The sequence below is a fragment of the Podarcis cretensis genome (genome assembly GCF_951804945.1).
Source record: "Podarcis cretensis genome assembly, chromosome: 5".
NCBI classification, from domain to species: Eukaryota; Metazoa; Chordata; class Lepidosauria; order Squamata; family Lacertidae; genus Podarcis; species Podarcis cretensis.
In genome coordinates, this window is record NC_137174.1 from 30377311 (window position 1) to 30391799 (window position 14489).

Consider the following 14489-nt stretch of genomic DNA (forward strand, 5'->3'; position numbering starts at 1 on the left):
ATTCAATAAAGCTTTCTTCCATATAAGTATACATGGGATTGCAGACTTACATCTGGTAACTGGAAGCTTGTGGACTGATACGGCAAAGCTGAAACCAATCGGAAGCTGCACATGGGGGAGCATGCATTGAAGCTCACTAAAGTAGCTAAACATGCAGAGTCTATAATCAGGTAGAAGGGAAAGAGGATCAGGGAAAGGTTAAGGGGCATCTTGATTCCTCATTGCTTGTTGGAAGGCTTTCAGAATAAGCGGCTCTCCATTTCAACCCAGGTTGCTTTCTTCTTCTTCTTTTTTACAGATGTTGCTTTGCGGCGGGGGTGGGGTGGGAACATGATGGCAAAAAGCAATATACTGGCAAGGCAGTGCTAAGAAGTAAAACTAACTCTGCTAAGAATCTCATAGGTGGAGGGGGAGGAGAATAACAATGAAATTAGAGAGGATCTGTTTACTGACTCTTGGCGGGGTGGGGGGCAACTGCATAAACAAGTGCTGTTACGAGGAGTTGGCAAGACCACACACAGAGAGAAATAAGATCTTGAAGCTCGGATGCAGACTACTCCAGTCCAGTCACATGAGAATTGCCACTGCTCTGCTCCAGTATGCCAATCTCTGTGGCCCCTTCACTCTTTCTGCCAGGTGTGGCCAATGGCCATGTTGCATCTCTTTTACATCATTAATTACATGTGTGTTTGAAGCAGCATTCTACACTCCCAACCAGCAGTGGCTCCTTTGGATCTTATCCTGAGTTCTTTCCAAGTCCTGCTGCCTGAGATCATGTTAACTGAAGATGCCAGGCTTTGAATCTAGGACCTCCTGAATGCACTCTGCCACTGATCTGCAGCTGTTCCCCTATGCTTTCCATGTTTAATATTAAACACCTCATGGATACGGATGCATTTTAGACTCACAGCCATTCCATAAGCATTTCTCCCAGTTCACAGGTGGTGCAGATGAGTCACACAGCATATTCCAAGTTTCAGAGTAGCCAGGGATGGAAGACAACTCTCCAGAATCTCAATCCAATGCCTTGACTGGAAACTAGCTTCTTTATCCTTGCCATGCAGAGCTCCCCCCCCCCCCAAGCCGGAACTAAGTTCTCAGGTGAGTGCCATTATAAGAGAACAGGGGAGGCATTCACAGTGAGTTCCAGCACCTCTTTTCTAGAAAAATAGCACTGTTGCCATGTTTTGTACAATCTATTACATGCAAATTGATGCTTTTGAAATATGGTGCTGGTGGAGACGCTTGAGAGTCCCATGGACTGCAAGAAGATCAAACCTATCCAGTCTTAAGGAAATCAGCGCTGAGTGCTCACTGGAAGGACAGATCCTGAAGCTGAGGCTCTAATACTTTGGCCACCTCATGAGAAGAGAAGACTCCCTGGAAAAGACCCTGATGTTGGGAAAGATGGAGGGCACAAGGAGAAGGGGACGACAGAGGACGAGATGGTTGGACAGTGTTCTTGAAGCTACCAGCATGAGTTTGACCAAACTGCAGGAGGCAGTGGAAGACAGGAGTGCCTGGCGTGCTCTGGTCCATGGGGTCACGAAGAGTCAGACACGACTAAACGCCTAAACAACAACAATTACATGCAAGCCCCAAATAATATGTTGATGCTTGCTTGTGGGATGAGAATAACTTAAACAATGAAATATTGCCTCTCAACTAATTATTGTTATTTCCTGTTCTCTAAAAACAGATATGTTCTTCCTTAATTAATTTCATGTCCTTAGGAAGAACAAACAGATGGTAGATTTTGAAGGGGGATACATGGGAGAAGCATAGAGACACACAGAGGCAGGAGTCCTGTCTGTGGAAGACTGGCTGCACTCCAGCATAAGGAGATAATTCGCTATCAGATTGTGCCTGAAATGTGGCCTACATGTGCAGCAGGATAAGGTTGTAGAGTTCTGCGGGGATGGGATGGACTGTACCACTTTGGATTAAGGGCTGAGCTAAAATTTCTCAGAATATGGTTTTTTTTGCCAGGGAGGTGGGGACCCTTGAGATTTTTCTTTCTCCACCTAGCTATAAAATGAAGGCCACTTTGCAGCATTTTATTCAAATATTCTGCCGTCCTTCTATCCCCCCCCCCCTCCGCTGTATGCCCTGGAATGGCACAATGTTCAGCACATCAAAGAGGATGCAAAATGATGACCAGGCTGCCTACACAGTTGCTGTTGCTGTCCTTTGCAGCAAATAAGCAAACAAACCCTTTGTGGGAGGCTGAGGGGGAGGAGAAAAGAAGCTGCTAAAGGACGCAGGTAGCACTGTGGGTTAAACCACAGAACCTAGGGCTTGCCGATCAGAAGGTCGGCAGTTTGAATCCCCGTGCCGGGGTGAGCTCCCGTTGCTCAGTCCCTGCTCCTGGCAACCTAGCAGTTCGAAAGCACGTCAAAGTGCAAGTAGACAAATAGGTACTGCTCCAGTGGGAAAGTAAACGGCATTTCCATGCGCTGCTCTGGTTCGCCAGAAGCGGCTTAGTCATGCTGGCCACATGACCTGAAGCTGTACACCAGCTCCCTTGGCCAATAAAGCCAGATGAGTGCCACAACCCCAGAGTTGTCTGTGACTGGACAGGTCAGGACTAGACTGGTCAGGGGTCCCTTTAAAGGTCAGGCCCATCCCTGAGAAAATGTTGGAGATTTTTTCCTGCTCTTGGAGAAAATCGATGAAATGGTTCCCTCCGTTTTTCTGCCCACAAACAATGTGGTGACAACTCTTAGGCAGAGCTGTGTTTTGGACTATATGTGGGAAGGACACCACTTTTGAAAACACTTGTATATGTATTTTACAATCCCTGTAAGTAGGAAATTGGTGCCGCAAGGGTTGGGCTAGAACTGTTATCCTGTTTCATTTGTTTGTTTGTTTGTTTGTTTGTTTTGTTATCTGAAGTAGTACAGTGCCTCTGGAAGATTCTGCTACCACTTTTTCTGCTGCATGTGCAGAACAATCAAGGCTTCTGATAGGAGGGACTGGGACAAACAGCATAATGAGAGTTTTTGATCTAAAAATATGGGACTTTTTGCTTTTACAACCATTAATTGGTGGTTTGCGCAATTGTTTTGACAAAGCTGTGCCATTGGTAAGGGTTGTGGCTAAGTGGCAGGTAGAGCAGTTTCCAGGTTCAAACCTCGGCATCTCCAGCTAGGGCTTGGGATGTCCCCCTTTCCAACTTTCCCCTGCTCTTCATCCATCACAATGATTGGCATTTCATTTCACTAACATACACTGAATAACCAATGTTTGAAACCAAAACATAGTTTGTTATATAAATGGTGGGGCGGGTGGGGCGTGTGGTAAAAGAAGTGACATTCTAGGCAGTACCGCAATGACCGGTCCCCACTTAAAACGGGGGGCGCCCTTTGCGTGGATGCGCGCAGCCCTAGATCTGGAGCGGCCCCATCAGCATAGGCTTGGCTTTTCCTTCCCTCAGGTGGGATACCTGGAGGTCTCCGCCTACCTCAGTCAGTTGTCCAATCCCACCTGGGGGAAGCGTTGCCAAAGAGCCCAGGCCAGGTAGGGGAGGGATTACCTGCCCACACAATAGAGGGAGGATCTTACCTGGGAATCATCACTTGGCTCCAGAGCTTCTCCCACCCTACCCACCCTCAGTTAATGTCTTCTGTTGCAGGTTAACTTTTCTTCACAGGTATGCGGGCGCTGCTACGTTAAGGTCGCTGTTAAAGGGCTGGAAAGGAATTTACCTGCATTGGCAGGTTTCGCCTTTCCCGTAGCAAAACGTCACAACTTTGGCGGTATCAGGCCTTGGGCGGAATGCTTTAGTCCATCTTCCGGGTTCCCCATTAACGGGGTTTTTGAAGGGAGGCTTTGACCGTACGCCAAAAGGTCGTCATTGCTCTCCCCTGCGGCGGCGGCGTAACGGGGGCGGCTATCTCTGCTTGAACATATGTTCTCCAGAGCCGGCCCATCCCCCCCCCACTGGATAACCCTGAAGCTCCCTAGGTCCCCGGCTGGGGACTGGGGAGGGAGAACGCCCAATGCCTGAGCCAAGGTCTACCCACATTTTAAATTTAATAAAGTTGTGGCCAATTTAATCCCCATAGCACGTTGTCTTGAGTCGTTATTCCACATGACGGGGGGGACCGCTCAGGATCTGGGGACTCCGCCTGTCCACGCAAAAATATTACTATGCTCAACAACCATAGATACACACTTCCTCCTGACCAAATCATAGAAATTATGTTCCCTAGACCAGCAGTTTGTTTTCTTTTTAAAATTTCTATTGGTTTATCTGTCCATTTCTTTAGGAATTTACATACCATCTTTCACCATGAGGTCACAGGATGACGTACAACGCATTAAAACACATCAATAGATATTCTAAAAGCTATTAAAACAGAAATACAAGACAAGCGCAGCATAAACTAAGAAAGAAAGCATAAAATTTCTATATCACTATGCACAAGGTGGTTTTTGCTATGAATTGCAGAGGAAAATCAAGAATGGTGGTTAAGCTTCCTTTGTTTACCATTAGTGAAAGACCCATGATAATCTTGCAAGGAACAACATGGTTCTATGGCACATGACTGAGAAAACCTTTTGTTGTTGGACTACAACTCCCACCATCCCTGACAACTGACTGGTCTTGCTAGTTAGGGATGTTGAGAGTTGTAGTCCAACAACAGTTGGGGACCCAAGTTTGAGAAACACTAGATTCATGGAAAAAGTGTATTCTATTAGATTGATCAAGATGCAGTTGCACTTGCTTTGCTGGAGTTAACCAGAGCAGGTGAGAAGAGAATGATACACGGTAATGGGCCCTTTCTGCTTTGTTCTCTGTGAGTGCCAAAGGAAAGATTGACAAGCAAGTATGGAGGAGAGAGGCATGAGGGAGTTGCTGAGGCAAGATAAAGTGGAAAAGAAATACAGGCAATTCTGGTAAGAGACAGGGAGAGGAATGGAGAAAGCAAGGATAGGAGACTATCATATAGGATGACAAGAGAGATGGATAGCAGAATGGAACCAGGAAAGAAAACAGTATAGAATGACTCACCCCCCAAGCAGAGCATTAAGTCCCTACTCTTTTTCACGTTGTCAGTACTTCTACCGTCACATTCTCATGAACAAGTTACAGTGGCTCCTAATGAGTTTTACAGCTGCAAGGTTCACATCATTCAACAACAACACAGAATAAAGCACAGTGTGGTTTTTAAGGGAGGCGGAGGGAAGCAAATGCACTGAATTAATGCAGCAGCTCAGCTTTAACTTGGTTTCTTTCCTCCTTATTTTGCAAGCACGGGGCATTTTAGAAAGTTAAGCACACTTGGGCTTCCTTGATCTCAGCAGAAAAGTAAAGCATTTGCTTAACAGTCATTAAATCTGGTGGCTGATCCATCCTTATCTTTGGCTGAATTCTGCCCCATAGCAGTAAATGCAAAGGACGTTGTCCTTTTCAAGCCATGTGAATGGATTTCTGTGCTTCATACATTGTGTCTATATGGGACTTTGATGCATCCTTATTCAATGATGAATGCCATAGTAAAAGTAGGTGGAGAGAATGGGCTCCTGTAACTCTAGAACTAGGGTCACCCAATAGAGTCAAGACAGACAATAGAAAGTATTTTTTCACATGAAGCCTAATTAACTAATGGCATTTCCTGTTGGCACTGCACACTGTGTGGCAATGGCCATCAACTTAGCTGCTTTCAAAATGAGAATAGACAAATTAATGGAGGAGAGGCCTTTCTGTGGCTATTAGCCAGAAAAACTAAGTGAAACATCATTATTCAGAGGCAGTACACCACTGGTGGGGGCATAAGCTGGGAAGGGATATTATTATGTGGATTAGGGCCCTTGTATTTCTGGAACCGCCTCTCCTGGTATGCCCCGCAGAGGACCTTAAGGTCCATGAATAATCATAGTTTAGAGGTCCTGGGCCCTAAGGAAGTTAGATTATCCTCCACCAGGGCCAGGGCCTTCTCAGTGATGGCTCCGACCTGGTGGAATGCTCTGTCCAATGAGACCAGGGCCCTGCAGGATTTAACTTCCTTCCGCAGGGCCTGTGAGACAGAACTATTCCACCTAGCTTTCAATTTGAACTTAGCCTGATCTTTTATTCCCCTTCCTTCCCTCCTTCTCCCTTTTTATGAAGATTACCCACTCTGGGATCCCACAGCTAATTCTCCCCTGGTCTCCTCGCTGGCCCAAATAGGACTAATTTAGCCAGCTAGCCCTGATGATCATCTAATGTTTATTGGATGGATTTCCCCCCTAAATTGATTTTTGATTTTATTGTTATTCATGTTTTATACTGTATTTTATGCTGTTTTTTGTAGCATCGATTAAGTGTTTTAAATTTGTTGTTAGCTGCCCCTGAGCCCAGTTTTCTGAACTGGGGAGGGCGGGGTTTAAATAAAAAATTATTATTATTAAAATTTCTATACTGCCATTCATTCGAAGAACACAAACACAAAACTGCGTACAGTGGTACCTCTGGTTATGTACTTAATTCATTCCGGAGGTCTGTTCTTAACCTGAAACTGCTCTTAACCTGAAGCACCACTTTAGCTAATGGGGCCTCCTGCTGTCACCACACCGCCGGGGCATGATTTCTGTTCTCATCCTGAAGCAAAGTTCTTAACCTGAAGCACTATTTCTGGGTTAGTGGAGTCTGTAACCTGAAGCGTATGTAACCTGAAGCGTATGTAACCCGAGGTACCACTGTACTTCAATAACAAACAAAAACAATATTGTTTGTTTCCTTCATATCCTGCTATAGGCATCCTGAAAACCTCTGGGTTAACCACTGTGGGAAAAGAATGCAGTACTAAATGGAAATTTGCTCTGATCCAGGAAGGTTCTTCTATCCCTTTTCTTGTTTTTTAATGACTGATCCTAATTACATTGATCACAGCTAAGGGGGTCAGGTGCAGAAGAACAACAGGGTTGCTCCACCTTTAAGAAGTTAGGAAAAGAGAGGATTTGAACAGGTGTAGCTTGTAACTCTGTCTTCTATACAACCATCAAAGGTGCAGGAACCCTGTCCTCTTTTGCTTCTGGCTGTTCCACGTGTCTTAGATCGTGGTATTTATTTTCAGGTGGACCTCACAAAGTGGTTTGCATATGATTATGACAACAATAAGCATTGGGGGCACAGGGAGAGGTTATAAGAACATGACAAAGACAACCGTTTGTTTAGAGGATGTGGTAACTGCTTCTTCTCTACTCCCAGCAAGGTTAGATGATTCTGTAGGTGATGACATTTTGGGGAGGAAAGGCCATCACTGGGAGCTGGTTTGCTGGATGTAAGATCAATTGGGTTTCATGGGAGTTGTTTCCTGGTAAGTACACTCCAGAGTGTGGCCTAATGCTGCAATTCCATTTCCTTTATTGGTAACAAACCTCACTATACTCAGTGGAACTTCCGCATGTGTAAAACACAGATAGGATCAGGCTGCATATTTGACTAAATTCAAGACAACTCAATAACACTTAACTAAAGGCTAAAGATGGCCTGAAGTCAAGATGTATAAAGAGGTTCTTTCTGTGTCTGATACTAAACAGCTGGGCCTGACAAGTACCCCAATGGAGCCCTGCATATGCCGCTAGATACTCTGAAGAAAGGGTGATGCATTTCAAATCATCACATAATAGTATGCTTTTCTCAAAATATGATCAATGTATAGAGGTTTTGACGGACTGGTTTCTTTGTAAAGCATTACTTGGATCACTGTGTAAATTTGATTTTAATATTCTTAGCTGCGGAAGGACCTCCTGCCACGTATGAACCTAAGACACTGAAAGCCAATTAAAATATGATCCATGCATATTGTCTAACACTCAGAAGAGAGGGGGGGATGAAGGACTTGTGAATGGGATGCATACTTTGAGCATGGGTATATCCAGATGCAATTATCAGTTGAGACATGCTATAGTTTTTTCCTGCCTGTTGACGCACTATTGACAGATACCCTGGCAAAAATGATCAGATCCTGATTTGTTCAGAAAGATTGCACTAACAAGAACTTTTGAACACCCAGAAGCTTAGCATTCAGCAGCTGAATGCTAATTTGAGGTAACCACCCTTCTCGGTTGCTGTTTGTCAGCATTGATGTGTCTTCCTCTCTCTATATGTGGAGGCCCAGGGCAAGTGCCCTTAAATGCTCCCTCCCCCACAGGTTCTGTTCCTTAAGTACTACTAGTGACAGTGAGCAGCAAGCAATGGCATGAGGTTTTCTGCCAACTGTGTTTCCCTGACAAATGTGTTTGTAGACTGAGAATGATGTAGATGGTACAGAGAGTACCCTGGCTGCAAGGCGAAATTCTTCAGCATTTATGGGGCAAAAAAACAAAACAGTGGCATTTTAGGCATAGGCAAAGCTTTCAAAGAGAAAAAGCAACTTTCTCCCATAGCAGGTCACACTAGTGGCTCTGACTTCTAAAAGTTGACTTTATTATCACTTTGCATCTGTGCTTGTTGGACAAAGGCAACCTGGGCATGTATAAGTCATCCAATAATCCATTTGTTGTTTTTAGAGTTGTTGGAGAAGTTTTAGGAGCTGCATAGTGGGAGGGGCAATAGAACATTGTCTTCAGTTATGAATAGAGACCTAACTTTATGCTGAAAGAAACCCACAATATACCAGTACATTTGTGCTTTGGATTTAAAATCGATCATCTTGAAGAATACAGAAGACAGTGGTCTCAAGAGATTATTTTAGTTCTTTGGTGATCCAGTAGTCTGTAATGGTCTCATCTCTGCTCTGATATCCCTGTACATTCCCAACCATGCCCTTCCCTCTGCTCCCTCAAAAGACACCACTCTTTATCCCTTTCTGCACTATATACTTGGAGCTGCTTACCAGAATACCTGTGTGATACCACCTTACTTCCTTTAAATTCCTCCTTAAGACCTACCTTTTCTGTGAGGTCTTTGGGTCAGGCCCCCAATTCTCATGCCCTACTGCAACTAAGCCTGTAACAAAGGCTAAGCACAGGTATGTGAAACATTCACATATCGCTCCTGCCTCCACTTCTCTCCCAGCCCTCTGCTGTTTCCCCTGTGTCAAACTTTGATTGTAAGCTCTCCATGATGTGCATCTGCCTTTTATATTCTATAAAGTGCTATGCACAGGCTACCTAAAACTAGCTTTCAAAGCATAGCTTTTGTCATTTCCATTTTGCTTGAAGGGCAGTCTGAAAACTTACGTACTAAATAAGTTGTTTTGATTATCACATCATTTTCCTTGGTGGAAACCCACAATTTTTTTGAAGATAGGGGTTTGTAGCTTTTCTCTGTGCGAGTACAGAAATGGTCTTTCCATGTCTTCCAATTTACATTCCAATATATTAAGCTTCCTAAGACAGTTCTAGCCCTATGACCACCATTCTTCAATTGTCTTTAGCAGTCCAGGGTCACTTCTGAACAGCTAGTATATTGAACATTTGTCTCTACTTATTTGCACAAAATTTGTGGGGCAGAGAGGCAAGGTCAGTTATTTATTGAGCATTCATTCTGATGTACAGTACTTGCAGGGAGATTACACAATGTTGTATCAAGCAGTCATTATCCTACACTTCCCAGTGCCTTTTCTTGTCACTCGCCTTATTGCAAAAAGTCTGGTTTTGAGTAGAAGCTGGTTTGTTGTGCAAGAGCACCAAATCAACTTTAATTGCACAAGCTGAATTTACCAGTATGTGATTGTATCCTACCCCAAAATGACAACCATCTGGTAATGCCCTAGGTCAGAAGGTGCATATTTCCCAAGTTATTGGAATAGTATGGGAAGTAACAGTCTTTTCTGATAACAAAAAGAACCAGAAAATGCTGCATTTCTTTCTTGAGAGCCGAAATAACCTTCTCATTTCTTCTGCCACCTTTGAGTTGCAACAATACTTGGCCACAGCCAAAAAGCGAAAACAATGCCACTTTTTTCGTATCCCAACTGCCCTCCCCTTTTTGACTGCCATTCTCTTTGCATTTGCCATATTCTGGTGCTATAAACAGTACATCAAAGAGCTGTGTTCTAAGCCTGAAGCATTAGCTTTCACTTGTTAGAGGACAAGTTGTCACAGAGACCTTCTGACCATGCAAATCATGTCACATGGGCTCATCCCTGAACTTGCCAGAAGGAATGACATATGGTACCCTACAAGTTCCTAATGGAGCAATCTTACTGAGATGGCAAACGCCTGTGGTAAGATCCTTAAATTAACACTTGGATGTATAAAAGGAGGCAATTAGGTCTTCAAAGACCAGGTTACATATCAAACTAAAGGATATGGATGTCCTATTTATGGCCCTAGCTGAAACTTAATACGCACAGTTGAGAAGATCCAAGATACAGAATTAGAATCTCTCACTGGTTTTGAGGTAAACATCAAGGATGAAGAGTGGAACATTTCCAGAACAGAGGTTCATATGCATCCAAATTTTTGTTAAAGGGAAGACACACAGTTACATAGTATTTATTGGGAACTCCATGGTTTCAACTAGAAAACCTCACAGGCTGAGACCTAGCCTAGTAAGTTATTGTTTATGCTCAGCCATCAGAGTCTTAAGGCAATGAAGGGACTAGGTGTGTGCAGCTTCAGACCCTCTGGTTGGAAGTATAACATCTCTGGATTGACCAGCCCAGTATAAATACTAGTAGCCTAGTTGTTTTCCCATGCCAAGTTAATAAAGCAGTACCAGCCTGCAGATCAGACCCCATTAAATTAATTGAGTTCAAGCCCCTGGGTTGGACAACTCACCCTTCAAGCCTAAATTTGAATATTGTTTCTTATAGCCCTAATGTGACCCTGATAATATGTTAGGTACAACTATCTGAAAATACAGACTTGTGAAGGTTGAGGGAGAAGGAATGGCATATCTATATTATAAATTGAAATTTAATAAAATAAATAAATAAAACAAAGCCGGGGGGGGGGGGTTATATAAAAAAAAATTGTATGTAAACTTTCTGAATTTTGGCTTCAAATCTATTTGAAGCCCTAAACATTTTCCCTTAGAAGTAAGTCCCACTGGATTCAGTTATACCTAATTTCTAGCAGAAATATGCTAGGGATTGCAGGTTTATGGCCTGATCCTAAACATACTTGGAAGTAAGCCCTATTGAATTCAATGAGACTTTCTCCCGAGTAACTCTGCATTGGACTATAGCCAGATTAATAAATGATCTGATAACACAGCCGTTCCTTCTGAATCTGAAGTGGTTAAGTTTGTGTGTGTTGCTGAGCATCTCAGTACAGTACTTAGGAAATTCAGGTCACCATATACTGAGTCTTAAAAACAGATCAAGGAGGCTAAAGATAGGTTCCTATTTCTGACAGTGTTGGTTCCTCTTATCAGGTACATGGCTAAGAAAAGGTGAACATGATACATGGTGGATTTGAAGCAAAGCTCCTTACTTAGTTGCAATAGTGTGCCATTGCATTGGCCGTGGCACATGAATCTGATGCAGTTTTCTAAATGTTCTAGGAAGCTGCCTTATACTGAGTCGGATCCATGGTCTGTCTAGCTCCGTATTGTCTATACTGGTTGGCACTGTATAACTTTATCTGCTAAGAGATTGTTGTAATTAAGCGGTATATAAATTGTCAAAATAAATAAATAATGTAGAGGAGAACTAGCAACACTTGATGGAGCAGATTTATTACTGAGGGTTGGTGTATGTGTATGCAGCTGTCAGAAATTAGTCTTCTCTATTAAAGACTATAATATTTGCAGGTAGATACTCACCCCACCTCAACTGCAATCTGCATTTATGGTGACTGAGGGTAAGACAGGGGTAGGGCTTAAGGGAAGTGATGTGGTAGTTGAATATGTGTAAACATTAGTGATCACATAGGATTGGGATGTCTTATTACATGGAGAACGTTTTTGCCTGACATTCCCATGGTGGCTACTGTATTTAGAAGAGTGCTCCCAAACCTAAATTGTTGTGTCTGCCACATGGAATTTTCCCTGCGTGGGTAATTGCCCCTTTCTGCAGCAATCCAGCCCCTCAGCAAGGAATCACATTTAGAAATTCTGTCAAATTTGCTCTGCCTGCTTTCAGTCAAGCGGATGTTGAGATTAAATTTGAAGGCAATTGTCTGTCTTTGATCAGAGACCAGATGTCTTTTCCTCGCTACACTTCTGGGCTGAATTCCTTTCAAAAGCTGTTTTCTAACATGCACAAGTCTTGGGTTTCATTATTATTAATGTAGCTTTCCCCTCCTGCCTTCACTTTATAGAGATTACAGTTCAACATGCCAAGACATCGGGAAGCTAGAGACATCCACCAGCGATGCAACTGTCCAGCAGGTAGGAACTCCATATTGTGGTGGTGGTGGTTATGACGGCTTTTATATAGTTATGGAGTATCATTTGAGTCTTTATGGGCATGCAAGGAGAGGGCAACTTTGATCAAAAGCGAAAGGCAAGCCCTTGCGTTCATTGAAGGTTGTGTGAAAGCCAGCATTGTTTTGGAATATTTGTTTATTCTCTGATTATTTTCTATTTGTCCCCTTTGATCTTTGATTACTTTATTTGTTTTCAAATATTTATCCCCTGTTCCTCAACTAACAATTAAAACCAGCATTCTGGTAGTGTTCATGCTTGCAGTGTTCAAGGGCGTAGCTTGCTGCTCCGGCACCCAGGGCCACATGGGGGTGCTGCGATCCGCGCACCGGGGCGCCGCAGCGAGCTGCCCACAGAGTCCGACATAAGCCCCATCCTGCCGTTTCGGGCCGTGTGGGGCCCTGAGCCACCGCGTCAGTCCCAGGAGAGACGTGTGGCTCGGGTTTGCTGCATGCCAGGCCCCGCGGTAAGTGCCACCCCCCACGGTGTGCCATTTTGTCACCCCCCCCAAGGATGACACCCGGGGTGAACTGCACCCCCCACCCTACACCCCTGGCAGTGTTCTCCTCTCTTCAAACCCTACCTCTGTTAATGCCACAGACTGATGTACCGTGATGTCATAATCTCTTGGGAAGGCAAATACGTCACAGCCATTCTAATTTGCATTGATTTAGCTACTCTGATGACAAATTAAAACTGGGTAGTAATAGGCCAAGGCATCTGAATGTTTAGAGGATCTGAAGACTTACAAACTTTGAATTCTAAGGTCAACAAGCAACATGTGTTTAATTATATTATTTAAGGGATAGAGGGGAAATTTATTTAGTCCACATTTTAAAGCAAACTGGCTTAATTCGCAGTTCTGGATTTCTATAGGGATTGGACCTTAGTTAGCAATTGAGTTGTGTATTTCTCTGGATTTTGTGATGCACTTTCAGTTCAAACATGCACATTTTAGAGGGGAATCCATAAAAATTGCACAAAATGCATACTTAGGAGGAAAGTACATGCAAAAATTGTTAAGTTGTGGGCGAACATATCAGACGACACAGCAATTCTTCCAAAGCAGCTTTTTATTCGTAAGCTGGAACAGAACTGGCTGAGGAGCTCAGTCAGCCTGCTTATATAGAGCTCCAGAACAATGTAACTGTTGCTATTTTCTAAAAACTATCCAATCACTGAACATCACTTTCGATCCTTCATTTGCAAACAAACTATCCAATCATTGAACGTCACTTTCGTTCCTTCATTTGCATAACTATCTACAGTATCCCCCTGCTGGCCCAGGGTGAGAACTTCAGTACATAATAAAAATGTGTGTAATTTTGATGTAAAGTTTTCATATGGTTAAAAAAAAAACTTCACGGAAAATGGGACGGAATGAATTTAAGATTTAATGTATGCAAAACTGAGTGTTCATCTAGGTAGTTCCGTTCATCCCTATTTTATATAAACATTGCCTACAAACCATGTTTGTTCAAGATGCTGGAATAGTTCCAAGTATTTTTTTAAAAAAATAATTAATTAATTAATTAATAAAAACAAAACACACTGGTAGAAATATCTAGCCATATGTCAAATATATAAGTGCTTGAAAAGGCAAACCAACCTGTGCTTGAATGGCATTTTAGATTGGCCATCTTGATCGGGGTTTGCATTGGACCCATACACCACCTCTAGCACTCCCTGCCATTCTCCCTTCTCCAATGAAAAAAAACACATTCCTTTGGGGAAAGGGAGGAGAGTAGCAGGTTGTGGAATGGTTTCATCTACACAGGAGAGTCTCTCCTCATCAGCAAATGACACATGGGATGTCTTTTCCTACTGGGCATCATGGAGTTTGACTGTATATTGCCTCTTATTAGCTACAAATGATGTGTGTGTGGGGGGGGTTCATTTTCTCCCAGAAATTGTTACGCTTAAAATCAACCCCTATGATCTCCAACTGGAAAAAGTGTTCCACATGTCAGTCCCTCTGCTGTCAACTATCCATCCATCTTCTCTAAGCCAAGGCTTTTCCTTGGGAAAGGAGGAGAAGTAGCAGTGAAGGGGATTGGCTGTAGCAGTGGTTTTGAATGTTCATATTGACATCCCAAAAGCCCTTTGATGGGAATTAACATTTGAAAATCTTCATTTTTCAAGGAAATCAGGAGGGGGAGTACAGGTCTCCTCTGTAGAGACT

The 14489-nt window shown here is 43.2% G+C and overlaps 1 long non-coding RNA gene across 1 annotated transcript in view; it reads left to right on the forward strand.

Annotated features, from left to right (window-relative positions):
• Positions 1-12272, forward strand: part of LOC307216331 — a 49397-nt gene extending 37125 nt beyond the window's left edge. The window contains exon 4 of the long non-coding RNA XR_013839022.1: positions 12202-12272. This is a non-coding gene — a long non-coding RNA (uncharacterized lncRNA). The remainder of the gene's footprint in view (positions 1-12201) is intronic.
• The last annotated feature ends 2217 nt before the right edge of the window (positions 12273-14489 follow it).